The following is a 15,665-nucleotide window of genomic DNA, read 5'->3' as shown; positions in this document are numbered from 1 at the left end:
TCGATAAAAGAGGCTACCGAGGGGGTCACTGAAGTCCGCAGATATTGTTCAGGGCAATAAAAGCACGCAAAGCAAGGTTAACATACAGCAACATATTTATTCTCTAGGCATAGGCTATCCATACGATTAGAAGCAATTGTTTCTTAGCTACCTCCCTCTGTTTAAAATATAATAAACTTTATCGTGTGTATATATTTATATATATTGTGTCTGCATGGCGTTCCCAGTGGAAATTAAAATCAATGAAGTGAAAAAATGCGTATGAGGTAGCCGCCGCTGATCCTTCTAACGCACTTGTTCTATTGTCAAGATTTGCAGAAATAAAGCGAAAGTATGAATTAAACACCATGCCCGTCCGCACCGACAATGATACAGTAAGCTTATAGCCACAATAAAATTTTAACTGAAATGGTAGAGGCAACTCGAAACCTCAAATGATATCGGTAACACAACTCTGGTAATGACACTTTAGGGGGGGCGGGTGGGCTTCGACATCTTGCTTTGTTGTTTTCCTTTGTGCATCTACACAGCGGCTAGAAGAGTGACAGTGCTGTTTGCAAGTGCCGCACCAACACTTTGCAAGGCATGAAGGATGCAAACATTACTTCGACTAAAGGCGCAGGAGCATAGAAAGCCCCCCCCCCCCCCCAACCAAAAAAAAAAAAAAACGTAAAGGCACTAAGCACAAACTCATCATCAGCAAATAATAATGGTCTGCTCAGAATTCACTCTGATAGAAGGTATTTCAGCTGCAGTATAAGTTGACCGAAACTGATTTCGAAAAATGAACCGATTCGTGGTTCCGCTTTCACATATGTGAGTTCTCGATAAGCAGCTCAACCACGTGGGCCCGTTGTTGCAGATTATTTGTTAGATCACGCCTTTCTGTCGCATTCAAATCGGGTGCTGAACTGTTGTAAGTGTCGCTTTTGCGAACGCCTCTTCAGCGATACTGAGTTGCGTAGGCCACTAATATCGCAAAATGGTTATTACGTTCAAGTTCTTTGAGATCCTTTAATTTGGTTATCGTTTTGAACGTTTCCTTTAGGTGAATTGGTCGTGGTAAAGCTTTAAAGAGAGCTTGCTTACTTGGTTTTTCTAGTCTTCAGCACTGAGCAAAATACTCTATCTCTCTAAAATCACAGTACATTAATTCGACACTGACGCGAACAAAGGACCGGTATGCACTGAGTGGCAATGTCTGCTGTGTATACTAGGTACCCCAGTTAATTACTTTGTTTAGCGCATGACAACGCACACAATATCTGTTGTTTTGCGCTAAACAAAGTAATATAAATTCGCACCAACTAGCCCGCAAAGGCATTGTCCCAGTTAACTTGGACCAAGATATAAAGAAAACCCCAAGAGCTTCTAAGACATCGCACCTACTGCATAGTATATCTGTAGTCATGTGTACTTGCAGCCAGTATTTTTTTTCATCACGAAGTATTAAATATTTGCTTTGAATTAATGAACTTTTTTAATTATTGCTTGAATTGCAAAGATATCAATTATAAAGTTGTAGGGCACCTCAAGTAACCTCAGAATCAAGCATTTGCATCGTGCTCAGCTTTGCCTCTTTGGTTTTTCCGAGAAAAACCGGAAGCGCGCGAAATATCCAAATTACGAAATAGATACGCGCTCGTGCGCCGCTACTCAAGCGCTCTCAAGCGAATAGCCACGGATACACGGCTTTACTAGCGCCGGCAGCTGGATACACGGCTTCACGCTTTGTGGTGGTCGCGGCATCATGTGAATACGCCGCTGACACCTTGATAAGCCTAGCGGAGCCGTAGGGGTGAGAGGTGGGCGTGGAGGGGGGGGGGGGGGGGGGGGGATTTCGAAGCCGGGAAACCGTGACGGCGCACTCGGGACTGCAATTTTGTGCACTCATCTTGTTCCATCTAATGCGTTTTGGCGGATCTGTACGGCCAGCATATGCTGTTGTCAATAAAGTAAATCATTTTTGCTTGACGTGTCAGTGCGCAGATAATAACGGGAGATATCAAAGGTACCACGCGAGTGACCTGCTCTTCAAGAAGAAAATCATGCCCTTCATGAATGATCAGATGGCTGAAATGATCCTGGCTCTAGGGCGACAAGAGGAAGGCAGCCAAGCTATTCCGGATGTGGCATTGTGGAGGGAGCTCTAGTTCGTCAACAAAACTTAGAACGTACGAAGTCCTTTTCGAGACGAGTAGCTTCACAAGAAAGCGACACAGGACTGCGACGGCAGTTCAAGAAGCGGGAACGGATGTTTTATGATGCCTTACGAGCTTTCGGTTTATTTTTTATTGAAATGAACTCCTGAGTAGCTCTTTTATGTTCTTTCGAGAGCTGCCTTCTTTCTTTCTTTGTGCTCTTTTGCGCGCTGTTTTTTTAACATTGGTTGAATTTCATTTGTAGCTTTGTTTACTCATGATTGGCGAATGTTAAAGCTATACCGAGCGCCTCATGATCGAGCACAACATTCTTGCGTCCGCAGATGCTGACGCTTATCGCACCGCGCTAGTTAAGTTGCGGAACCTCTCGAACCACCTTACATGACGAAGCCTTGTATGATGCGGTGATAAACGAATGCAGCCGTATATCTTTCAGAGGTTGCTTGGAGGCGCTTCAGTAATGGCGCGCAAGAGTGCATCTATTTCATATTTCGCGTATTTCGCAGGCTTTTGGTTTTTCTGGGAAAAACAACCAGGCGCACTTCAGCACGAAATAAATGCTTGATTCGGAGGTTATGTAAGGTGCCCTACGACTTTGTAATAGACATGTTTACGATTCCAGCATTAATGAAAGGTCAACTAACTAAAAACAATTGATTAACTAATGCTTCGTGATGAAAAAATGCTGGCCGTAAGTACACATAACTGCCGCTACCATGCAGTCGGTGCGATTTCTCTAGAGCGCTTGTTTTTTTTTTTAAATCTTGTTCCAAATTAACTGGGACACCCAGTATAAGGAATAACCAGGCGGCGAAACTTCCGGTGCTAGCTAGCAATTATGCATACATACAGTAGCGAAACTGACAGTGACAGAGTTATTATAGCTGACAAGAGACCTTATTTATTTTTAATGAGTCAGCATTGGAGTGTTAAAATTGAAGAAATTGAAGAAAGCAATGTCTGGGAAACCGGTCACATGGTAGATGTAGAGAAGGGATGGGAGTGCTTAGAAGAGCATGTATGTATGTATGTATGTATGTATGTATGTATGTATGTATGTATGTATGTATGTATGTATGTATGTATGTATGTATGTATGTATGTATGTATGTATGTATGTATGTATGTATTGTTGGGTTCTCCTCCCGTACTCTTGGGACAAAGGAACGACAACACAGTAGTGAAAATAATCACAAGGGCATTTATTGCACCTTTCATAGATCAATGCCTGCTAGCCGAGTTGCTATCCACAAAACATGCCGATGGGCGCGCGACAAATCTAGAAGTCCGACTTACCGCGACCTGCTAGCGAGCGAATATGTTCGCCCCATGCTGGATCCCAACGCCTGGTCATTCGCGTGTACGGTCACGCGGACGGTGTCCAAGGCGGCCACGCGAGGCGGTCTCGCAGAAGCATGGGTCGGCGCACGGGCAGACGGCATGTCCGTCCCGCTTGCTTCCCGAACCCAAAGAGAGACAGAGCGCCTTGTCTCCCGGCGCCCGAGTAACCCCGCAGCGGCGCGACGCTCGCGCCATCTCTCGCACCGCGCTTGTACCACTCCGACCGCCGCGGGCGCCAGGCCACGCGGCGGGCGAAGCCGCCCTGCAGGAGACGAGCCATGCGGGAAAACTAGATCTCAGGGGAGGCGTGAGAGTCACGCATCCCCACAGTATGTATGTATGTATGTATGTATGTATGTATATATGTATGTATGTATGTATGTATGTATGTATGTATGTATGTATGTATGTATGTATGTATGTATGTATGTATGTATGTATGTATGTATTTTTCACGGCAACTAATGGAGATCAGCTTCAGACCAGCGTCCGTGAGTTGCACTTCGCTCCTCGATGACGCAGGACTTGTGTCGGGCAAGCTTCTGAAGAACATTCTGCACTGAGTTGGTGAACGCGATTTAAAGCACATATCTGGGACCTCAAGATGCGCGACGTAATGCTGACATATTTCTCTCGTATCGACCGATTAAACGCCACTGATTTATTTATTTATTTATTTATTTATTTATTTATTTATTTATTCCGTTGTCGTAATCATAGAACGGATGCGTGGCACTGTTTATAGCTGAAAACATGTGCCCGCTGCCTGCACGCGCCCATGCCAGACACATATCGGTCTCACTTGGCATCCTTGAAATCTTAGTAAAGCTTTTGACAAGGTCCCGCATGATAAACTCATTTTAAAACTTAGAATCCTTGGCCTCCCTGAAATCTCTGTCAACTGGGTTTCCGCATACCTGACTAACAGGAAACGAAGCACTGACATTGGAGGACAGCTTCCTGACAGTCCCCCATTACTTCTCTTTTTGGCTTACATTAACGAAATTGTAAATGTAATAAATCCGGGTGTGCAAATCCGACTGTTTGCAGATAACTACATATTGTTCACAATATGTAGTTATGTTAACCCTACAGTTATGTTAACCCTACAGCTAGAATAGAACTGGCAGAACTTTCTAAGTTAATCAACAAGCGTAAGACAGCGGACATCAGGAACTATAATATGGATAGAATTGAACAGGCTCTCAAGAATGGAGGAAGCCTAAACACAGTGAAGAAGAAACTAGGAATAGGCAAGAATCAGATGTGTGCGTTAAGAGACAAAGCCGGCAATATCGTTACTAATATGGATGAGATAGTTCAAGTGGCTGAGGAGTTCTATAGAGATTTATACAGTACCAGTGGCACCCACGACGATAGTGGAAGAGAGAATAGCCTAGAGGAATTCGAAATCCCACAGGTAACGCTAGAAGAAGTAAAGAAAGCCTTAGGAGCTATGCAAAGGGGGAAGGCAGCTGGGCAGGATCAGGTAACAGCAGATTTGTTGAAGGATGGTGGTCAGATTGTTCTAGAGAAACTGGCCACCCTGTATACGCAATGCCTCATAACCTCGAGCGTACCGGAATCTTGGAAGGACGCTAACATAATCCTAATCCATAAGAAAGGGGACGCCAAAGACTTGAAAAATTATAGACCGTTCAGCTTACTGTCCGTTGCCTACAAAGTATTTACTAAGGTAATCGCAAATAGAATCAGGAATACCTTAGACTTCAGTCAACCAAAGGACCAGGCAGGATTCCGTAAAGGCTACTCAACAATAGACCATATTAACACTATCAATCAAGTGATAGAGAAATGTGCAGAATATAACCAACCCTTATATATAGCTTTCATTGATTACGAGAAAGTGTTTGATTCAGTCGAAACCTCAGCAGTCATGGAGGCATTACGGAATCAGGGTGTAGATGAGCCATATGTAAAGATACTGGAAGATATCTATAGCGGCTCCACAGCCACCGTAGTCCTCCACAAAGAAAGCAACAAAATCCCTATAAAGAAAGGCGTCAGACAGGGAGATACGATATCTCCAATGCTATTCACAGCATGTTTACAGGAGGTATTCAGAGGCCTGGAGTGGGAAGAATTGGGGATAAAAGTTGATGGAGAATACCTTAGCATTTTGCGATTCGCTGATGATATTGCCTTGCTTAGTAACTCAGGAGACCAACTGCAATGCATGCTTACTGACCTGGAGAGGCAAAGCAGAAGGGTGGGTCTGAAAATTAATCTGCAGAAAACTAAAGTATTGTTTAACAGTCTCGGAAGAGAACAGCAGTTTACGATAGGTAGCGAAGCACTGGAAGTGGTAAGGGAATACATCTACTTAGGGCAGGTAGTGACCACGGATCCGGATCATGAGACTGAAATAACCAGAAGAATAAGAATGGGCTGAGGTGCGTTTGGCAGGCATTCTCAAATTATGAACAGCAGGTTGCCACTATCCCTCAAAAGGAAAGTGTATAACAGCTGTGTGTTACCCGTACTCACATATGGGGCAGAAACCTGGAGGCTTACGAAAAGGGTTCTGCTGAAATTGAGGACGACGCAACGAGCTATGGAAAAAAGAATGATGGGTGTAACGTTAAGGGATAAGAAAAGAGCAGATTGGGTGAGGCAACAAACGCGGGTAAAAGACATCTTAGTTGAAATCAAGAAAAAGAAATGCGCATGGGCCGGACATGTAATGAGGAGGGAAGATAACCGATGGTCACTAAGGGTTACGGACTGGATTCCAAGGGAAGGGATGCGTAGCAGGGGCGGCAGAAAGTTAGGTGGGCGGATGACATTAAGACGTTTGCAGGGACAACATGGCCACAATTAGTACATGACCGGGGTAGTTGGAGAAGTATGGGAGAGGCCTTTGCCGTGCAGTGGGCGTAACTAGGCTGATGATGATGATGATGACATATTGTTCAAAGAAATTTTGTTCTCCCGATGATCAAATTCAGCTAAACAACAACCTGAATAACATATTGAAGTGGTGCAAAAAGTGGGAAAGGTTGTTAACACCGACAAAACAGCATTCCTCATATCACATAGAAAAAAAGAAACCCCTTTCTTTTACTTACAGACTTGACCATTGTCACCAAGAAAAGTCGATAATTACAGATACTTAGGTGTTATATTAACAACTAACTTATCCTGGAATATACATCTTCATTATGTTTGTTCATCTGCCTTCCGAAAGCTCTGCTTTCTAAAACATAATATTCAAACAACCCCAAGCAATGTTAAATTACAATGTTATTATTTCTTAATTAGACCCAAGTTATAATACGCCAGTCCCGTATGGGACCCGTGTACTCAACTAAACAGTACGTGCCTTGAAAGAATACAGAGCAAAGCCGTCCGGTTATTTACACCAAATTCTCACGAACTGAGGGCACGGCGGCTTTTATGAAAACATGCCTAACCATGCGCGGCTTGTGTTACAGGTGCTTTTTCTTCGCATGGTCTCAAGTGCGGGGTTTCCAGCTATACCGAACCATGTGCCGCTGCATCTTGCACCGCTCAACGCATCGCAAACTGCCAAGTTTCTGCAAGATTGTCAAGTTATCGATTGCATCGACGAAGTCAACGCTGGATGGTCCAGTGGATCTGCGATGTCATGGCCTTCTGCTATAAAGGCAGCTGCTTCACCCGAGGCCTTTAGAGGGCACGGCAGCTTTTCTGAGAACGTCCATAACCATGCGTGGCTTGTGTTACAGGTCAGTTTTTATGATCTCTATTATAGCGTACGTACAAGCTGTTATATGGTCTTTTTGTGCTGCCGTGCCCCCAACGGTGTTTTCATGTGATTGCTGTTTGCTGGCTTACTATATTTATCGCATTGTGCGGTAATGTGTAGCAAAATCCTGGACCTGAAGGACAGGAAATGCTGAATACCATCTTGACTGCTCTGAAGGAGCTTAAAGAATCCTAGAAAAAGCGTGATGACACAATGTCGCAAATGAATTCTCACCTGTCAGAGTTGGATTAAGTGCTACGAATATCAAAAGCGAATGAACAGACGATATATGTTCTGGAGAACTCGGTGAAGCATTTCGAAAAAAATTTCGCTGCTCAGGATAAAAAGCTTAAGGATTACGAAGACAGAGCACGTCGAAATTACTTGGTGGTGTTTGGGATTCCTGAAATACCTGACGAAACTAGCGACATGTTTGAGGATATGGTGATCCGGCAGGTTTGTCATTGGAACGCATACATAGGATCGGCAGGTTACTGAATAACAAACCCAGGCCCATAATTTTTCGTTTGTACAACTTCAGAGAAAAAAGTTATATTATGAAAGTTTGCTTTAGACTAATAGATACCGCTGTATCTTTATCACATGATTACTCGCAGAGTACCCTTGCTATCAGAAAAAGCTTTGGCAGTCTATCGGCACCGATAGAAAGGCTGGAGACAGGGTAAGACTGGTGCATGATAAGCTGTTCGTAAACAAGAAAGCTTACACGTCGGATGAAGGCAAAAATTGTAGAGATCTCTTGCGCATGGCCAGTAATCTAGCGCAGAAAGTCCGAAATGCAAATTCTGAAAACAGTAATGAAGAATGATGTAATATCAACACCGCAAACGCCGAGACGAAGCTTTTTCGGCTTCTTTGCCTCCCCCCTCCCCCAACGCACACAGCTTATGCAACAAATATGACCAGCTAGAACGAGTGCTCTTGTTGTATGATCCTCATGTTGCGGTAATTACCGAGACCTGGCTGCAACCAGAAATAACGAACGATTGTGTTTTTCCGTCAACATATAACTGCTATCGCAAGGACCGTCTGACACGCTGCGGAGGCGTGGTTATTTTAGTAAAAAAACTTTGATGTCTTTGCTTTTCCCTGCTGTTAGCAGGGAGCATGAAAGTGTTTTTTGAAGTTGATGTTTTCGGCTAACCAAGTTGTCGTCGGGGGTGTTTACGGGCCACCCGGGCCTCATCAGGATATTTTGTTAGAAATGTATGATTACCTAGACAGTTATCAAAATCGAAATGTAGTTATTGCCGGGGACTTCAACTTACCTCATATTGACTGGTATTCAATGTCATGTGGCTCAACAGACACTAAACCTTCTGACGCCTTGCTAGATATATTACTAGCGCACAACCTTACCCAAACTGTTTACCTGCCTACAAGGAATAAAGATTCAGCGACATCAATTCTCGAACTTGTATTATGCTCTGCTAGCATCTATGACTATAAAGCTGAAGTGAACGAAGGGATCTCTGACCACAAAATAGTGTACTTCACATGCGCGCTTCCGACTCTATCACAGTTACCTACTGGCAAATATATCACTGTTAAAATTATGATTCTGCTGACGACCTACAAATTGTGCATTGTTTGGAAGAAACACTTGTACAGCTTAATACTGACGATGACGTGAATTCTTTGTGAAACAAGTATAAGTCCTCGTGCCATTTTGTATGAGAAAATTCATTCTAGATAAAACAAAAAAGATCGGCAGACAGAATCCTTGGATAAACAGAGACGTCATTCATCTCAAACGTAAAATAAAACGTTACCGAAAATCTAAAGATTATGACAGGATGATTGTTAGCACGATGGCAAATGACTTGACTCTAAAACTGAGAGAGGCAAGGGAACATTATTTCACGCAAACACTTGATCAATTTGCCTCTCAGAACTCCCCAAAAATTTGGCAATTCCTATCTAACAAAGATTCCTAACTTTCGTGGGAAATATTCGATGGTGAAGTAACAATTACAGATGCAAAGAAAATAGCTGAAGCGTTTAATGCGTTTTTTTAAGTGTTTATTCCAGTTTAAGCACTAGTGTTGCCGAGAGACAGATATTTGACAGCCCAGACGTGGTCAGCGTAAGTCTTGAAGGTGTGACTTAGCTTCTTTTACGGTTAGGCGCAAAGAAAGCTACAGGGCCAGATAACATTCCTCCTGCTTTTCTTAAAAGATATTCAGAAGTATTAGCTCAATTTTTGGTTATTATTTTTACTAAATCTTTAGCCTGTGGTGTTGTTGCCGACGACTTGCGTTTGGCACGAGTAATGCCAGTTTTTAAGAAAGGTTTCCGATCTTCTGTAAGTGATTACATACGGATATCGCTCACCTGTTGCCGCTGCAAAACTTTAGAACACATCATAGTCACTTACCTGAATAACTTTTTGGAGAGAAACAGTATGCTCACAGCTAACCAGCATGGTTTTAGACTAGGATACTTTACAACCACACAGTTAGTAGTCACTGTCCGTGAGCTCGCTTCCGTGCTTGATGGGGGAGAACAAGTTGACGCTATTTTCTTGGATTATTCCAAAGCATTCGACAGAGTCCCTCATTCGAAACTAATATATAAAATGAAACTTCTCGGAATACCCCTACAGTTCGTAAGCTGGCTAAATTCATACCTAACTGGTCGTAAGCAGTATGGCGAAATAAATGGATCATGCTCCCGGTTCTTGGGCTTAACTTCAGGCGTACCTCAGGGATCGGTGCTGGGTCCAGTAGTATTTAATATTTATGTAATGGCCTAGTTAACATTGTGGAATCACCTGTTCGTGTCAAATTGTTCGCAGATGATTATATTATATTTAGCAGCATTCGAATTGTCTCGGATCAGCTTTTTCTGGAATAAACATTGAACAGGTTGGCAGAATGGTGCAATTAATGGGATATGGTTATTAATTATGACAAAACAGTGCATATGTGTATTACAGATAAGTTACCAAAGCTAGAATACTTGTATAAAATGAAGGATAATAACATCAGGAAAGTAGAAAGCTGCAAATACCTGGGGATAACTTTAACTTCACGTCTATCCTGGGTGCCTCATATAGACAGTATAATCTGTGCAGCCCGAAAAAGATTAGGATTTCTAAAGTTTAAATTAGGTGACTCCACATCCTCATTAAGATTAAAAGCCTATAAAACGTACGTTAGACCTCATAGAATATTCGAGTATCGTTTGGGATTCTCACACAGTGGTAGGTATTAAAAAACTAGAAAGAATTCAAGGTTAGCCGCGCGCTTCGTTTATAAGCCCTTCAAACGACGTGATTCCCCAACGAGTATGCTGGAAGCCGCAAACTTTTGGGACCACTAACTGATCGAAGAAAAACTGCGAGATTAAATTTCTTTCGCCAGCTTTGTTACGGGAAACTAGGAATACAACCGCGCGACTATACTATCAAGGACACATCTCGAATTTCCCGCCACAAACACAGCCAGTATTTAAAACGGATCTCTGCACGAACAAACATATTTAAATACTCATTCTTTCCGAAAGCAATCAATGATTGGAATGCCCTACCTGGAAATTCCCACTGGTTACAACCACCCACTTGATGTATCTTGTTGACTGTATCCCTTGTATATATTTGTATCTTCGCTTCATTTTTTGTATTTGCTCACGTAGCCCCCTCCTGCTTGGACAGATGTCCGCAGTATTGTGAAAATAAACAAGAAGATAGAACTGGGTCTCCGTCAGAAATAATGATAGCCAATGACATTACCCTTCTTAAAGCGCGTCGGAAGAAGTTCAGAATTGACTCCCTGTCACTGCTTAATTTTAAACCGCGAACTTGCGATAGATCCATCACCGTATCTCTAAACCTTATTTATCAGGCGCACAAGGCACCATCAGGCTAGCTCTCTCACACGTTATTTTGCTAGGACTGACACTTTATAAGTATTCCTATTATCCACGCACAGTCTTAGATTGGAACAAATTTATCCAGGCATCTTCTTTGTCTCTCTGTCTCTGTTATTGTAGCGCCATTGTTGCACTAATCTAGAAACATATTCCGCAGCTCTTTTGTATTCATTTCTATTGTATTACATCTTATTAAACTAATCCTGAAACAGATTGCATTGTTGTCATTTTGCGTTTTATCATCTATGTTATTACACTAATCTCAAAAAAGTTTCCATTGTCGCGTTTTGTATTCTGGCTGTAATTTTGAAACTGTTCACCTGCTCGGAAACAAGGGTGTGCAGTTTATAACAAATTAAAAAAAAAGATTTCCGCCATCATCAAAATGTACAAACAAGGCCAATTTTATTACGTGTCGTTCTTCGTAAACTTCTGCATGAATTCGTTCAGTATTAACAAGATTCCTAAAATAAAGAAGCGATAAAAGTATGTTGCCCGTTTGATGATAGCCCTTTAAGGAAACGCGATTGAGTAGGTGTTAACTCAGTTGAAGGTTAGTTCAGTAAGTGGAGCGTATTTCACGTATTGGTAGAGTGTGTTCACTCTTCAGACTTGGGAAAATGTTACTTCAGTTGCGAAAGCTTCAAGCCTACAATACCTATAGGAGACAGATTTGTAGGCACGCGCTGCTGCCAGACCGACGTCAACATGTGCATTGAAGAACGGAATAAAGGCGCAGTTTATTGCAGGTCTTACCGTGTGTCCCGCAGTGCTTTTCTTCCGTGCTTCTGCTTAAGGTTATGAAAGGAAAGAGAACCTGATGTGTCTATAATATATGAAACAGCCTTGAAACATGATTAGTCGACCTCACCCGTAAGCTTCTACCAGTAAGTCCCAGGTGTTCACCTGTGCCGCGTATACGAATGCCGTGGCCCTTTTGGGACGAGTGATAGAGGGACGGGTCTCATTCGTGAGTGCCCCAGTGTGAGCACTGCTGTTCCATGTGCCAATGAAACAACAGAAACGCTCGAACCGTTGCTACTTGAATTGCTAACCATATGCCACGCCATCAACTGCACCAACACTTTGTGAAACATCCCAGTGGGGGAAATTAATAATGGTTCACTTAACGCAGGGAAGCACCTGACGCAAACAACAATAACACTGCAGAGAGAGAGGTACAAATGAGAGAAAGGCAGAGAGGTTAACCAGAGTTAAAGCCTCCAGTTTGCTACCCTGCACTAGCGAAAGGAAGCGGGGAAGTAAAGATGGAAAGAAGAGAAAGGCGTGAAAGAAAGGAGGGGATCATTATAGTCTTTCTAATAGGCCACTGCCCCCTAAAAAGGTCAACAAAGCCGACCGACTTTCGGTGCGACGACAGTTCATGTCGGCATTCCGAGACTGTCTGTCCTGAAAGTGGCCTGTCGTCAAGGTGTGCCAACACGGTCGCTAGCGACAGCCGCTGCGCGCTCTATCGGGGAAAGTGGTAAAGTACGTGTTCTACAGCCTCCTCGCCGCCGCAGTGAGTGCAAGCCGCGCTCTCGTCCATACCGACTCGGAAGGCGAAAGATCTTGTGAAAGCGACACCAACCCACAGTCGGCAAAGTACTGCTGTCTCGAGTCGAGAGAGTCCAGATGGAGGCCGAAGTCGAAGGGACGGATCCAGTCGGTGCAGACGTGTGTGCTTCAAGCTTGGTGCGTTCCATAAATATCTAACGCTGGGGATTTGCCAGTGACTCCACAGTATCAAAAAGATACTCACAGCTCTGTGTTGGGTACAATGACGCAGTCGGGATCGAATTAACCCCCTTGCAGACAGCTGGATCCACAGCCTCCCTCGTCTGAGACACTAGCACCCTAATGCCCTGTGCGTCCTGCTTCTTCTGTCGTAACCTCAACCGGGTACAGGAAATATCTTTTCGGAGTCTTCGAGCTGAAGCGGACCACACACTTATGTCTGAGAACCGAAAATGTTGTACCAGGAAACGTGTCCCAAGGGCCCCACTCTGTGGCAACGGCAGGTGAACGACATCTGGCTTGGTTGTGCCCTGAAGCGAGAGCATACCTTTCGTTATGTAGAGCGGCACGCTTTCATATCATCTTTCTTTTATTTGTCTTTTTTTGTTCATTACGTATAGCAGCAAATCTCCCCACGTAAGTTGCAGCTTTTCGAGTGCACTCCCGTTCCAGGACACTCTCGCAGTCACGATAGCGCTCCTTGATCAAACACTGCTAACAGGAGAAACCATTTTAAAATGCTGGCCTCACAAGACATCGCAGCTGAGGGCGACGAGGACACTGCTGTAGTTTTTAAGATCAACAAATCTGCACAATCGGCTGCAGCCTGAGCTGGCGTTTGTAGTGCAACAAGTGCTCCTGTGCGGTGATAGCGACCGGCTGTGATTTTGGGTCTGAGCACCCTCCCTCTTTCTTTCTCTCTATGTACTTCCTTATTTTTTTACCACCTCCATCTTCTCCCCTTGAATAGTGGAACGTAGGAAGCCACATTTTACGTCCTGGTTAACCTCTCCGCCTTTCGCCTTTCATCTGGCTGTTTGTCCCAATGTATGAAAACAACCACTGAAACCTACAGAAAGATAAAAACCGATTTTATTATGCATGTTTGTAACAAGGCAAATTTGAACATAACAGGTAAGCACTTATCGCAGTCATTGCCCTCAAAATGTTTCAAAATTCGTCATTTTGATTTACGGCGGTTTGTTTGACCACGCAGGCGCCTTTCCTTTCTATATTGCCGATTTCTTTGTTCTAGACTAGGCATTTAGGCGGACACCTTGAGTGAATTAAGCGAAATATATGCACGTTCATTTCCTGAGTATTTTACACCTGATCTTAAAATTAAACAATCTCACTAGCTAAAACAGCTTATCGCAAACATTTTCGAACATATATATTTATAGTGTTGATATTTATAACCTAATCTTCTGTTTTGGCATATGACAGTGATATACATACCTGACCATCATATAAAGCTACGCAAGAGATCTATTACTACCCAATACTGGTAATTAGTCGTTCTATTTCTCGAGACATCTTCGCTGGTAGTCTGTGCCATCGTATCAGCCGCAAATGTACGGAAAACGGAGCAACACGTCAGTTTTTTGCCAGCAAAAAACCATCGAACGCTCCGCCAAAAGTTCAATGAAATGCAATTATACACTCAAAAAAAAAATAAACCTCATGCCTCACTGTATCTTGCCGTTAGCTCTATGTTTCGCCGCTAGATGTATCTTCTTCGTCTGATAGCTTTTATAGTAAAAGTGCGTAAACAGGCCGAAGAAGAAGACAGCTTGCGACAACGTGATGAATGTGTGAGACCTGGGGTATCCGCAGTTCAGGAAGAGCGGCAGCAAGGCGTGCGTGAAGAGAACGACGAACTGCGCAAGCTGCAGCTGCGTAAGGTAGCGCTTCCACCACAAGTGTTTCTGTACTTCCGGCCCCAGGAGACTAAGGAAGTAGTACGTGTACATCACTACGTGCACCGAGCCGTTGATGACCACAACAATCGCCGCTTGGCCATCCGGACCGTAGGTGAGTCCGAACCAGCCATTGAAGACCACAATGGTGTGGTGCACGACGTGCAGGAAGGAGACGTGTGACTCCTTCTTGCGGAGCACGAAGAACACGGTGTCGAGAAAGTCGAGTATCCTGAGCATCGTGTACCACCAGTAGAGGTTCAGCAGATGCATGGTGCCCTCGTCCCTGGCGTCAAAGTCGATACCCTGGCACAGCAGGCTGTAACCGTTGCGGATATACGCGCTCGAAGCGAAAGCGGCGACGAAGTAAGCACTGCACACCACCATGAAGAGGTTGTGGAACGCGATGAGCGGCTTGATGCCATCGTACGGTTTGCGGCTCTTCATGAACCGCGGGCCGGCCACCTTGACGACGTAGACGTAGCCGACCAGCAGGAGCGTTATCACCTGCTTGTTGCCCGGAAAGGACCACTCAGCGGTGCGCGGGTCCCTGCGGAGAAAGAACGGCGCGCCGTCGTCGGCTGTGATCGATGCCGTCGCCATCGTGGTCCTAAGGCTGCGCAGAAACGAACGCCGTAGTTTGCTCGCAGCCACTTGGCGGTCTCTCAGCGAGTGCCGCGCGAGCCGGCGCTTTTATGGCCTCTCCGTCGAGGCATAACACTCCATTAGAAACTGCGCCACAAAAAAGTCGGGAGGTTTTCGGCGGTCTCGCTGAGAGGAGAGTGAAGGCTGACGGAAGCGACGGCAGAGAGAAAATTAGGAAGAAGAAATGCATTTGCTGCTACTAAGGAGACAGTCACGCCCTGCAGCCTTAGCCGCAGGTAATGTTTCCTTCTAATTGCGGGGATACTTTATTTCCTCCGCGCTCTCTTTGGGACAGCGGCGCTATCGTGTCTGGCAGGACTCTCAGATGGGGCCTGGCCAACGATAGCTTTTGTGAGGGCGTCGACGCAGCATCCTTGTTCGGCCGTCAGGAACCGCGAGATGTCATGCGGTCAGATTTGTGACGCACGCGTAAACCAA

The 15,665-nt window shown here is 44.4% G+C and overlaps 1 pseudogene; it reads right to left on the bottom strand.

The window, feature by feature from the left end:
• Positions 1 to 13,737: 13,737 nt before the first annotated feature.
• On the bottom strand, positions 13,738 to 15,293 carry LOC142579391 (very long chain fatty acid elongase AAEL008004 pseudogene; annotated as a pseudogene).
• Between the last annotated feature and the right edge of the window lie 372 nt (positions 15,294 to 15,665).

This window comes from Dermacentor variabilis, chromosome 4, assembly GCF_050947875.1.
Source record: "Dermacentor variabilis isolate Ectoservices chromosome 4, ASM5094787v1, whole genome shotgun sequence".
NCBI classification, from domain to species: Eukaryota; Metazoa; Arthropoda; class Arachnida; order Ixodida; family Ixodidae; genus Dermacentor; species Dermacentor variabilis.
Note: the sequence above shows the minus strand (reverse complement) of the source record. Positions and strands in the feature narration are given on the sequence as shown.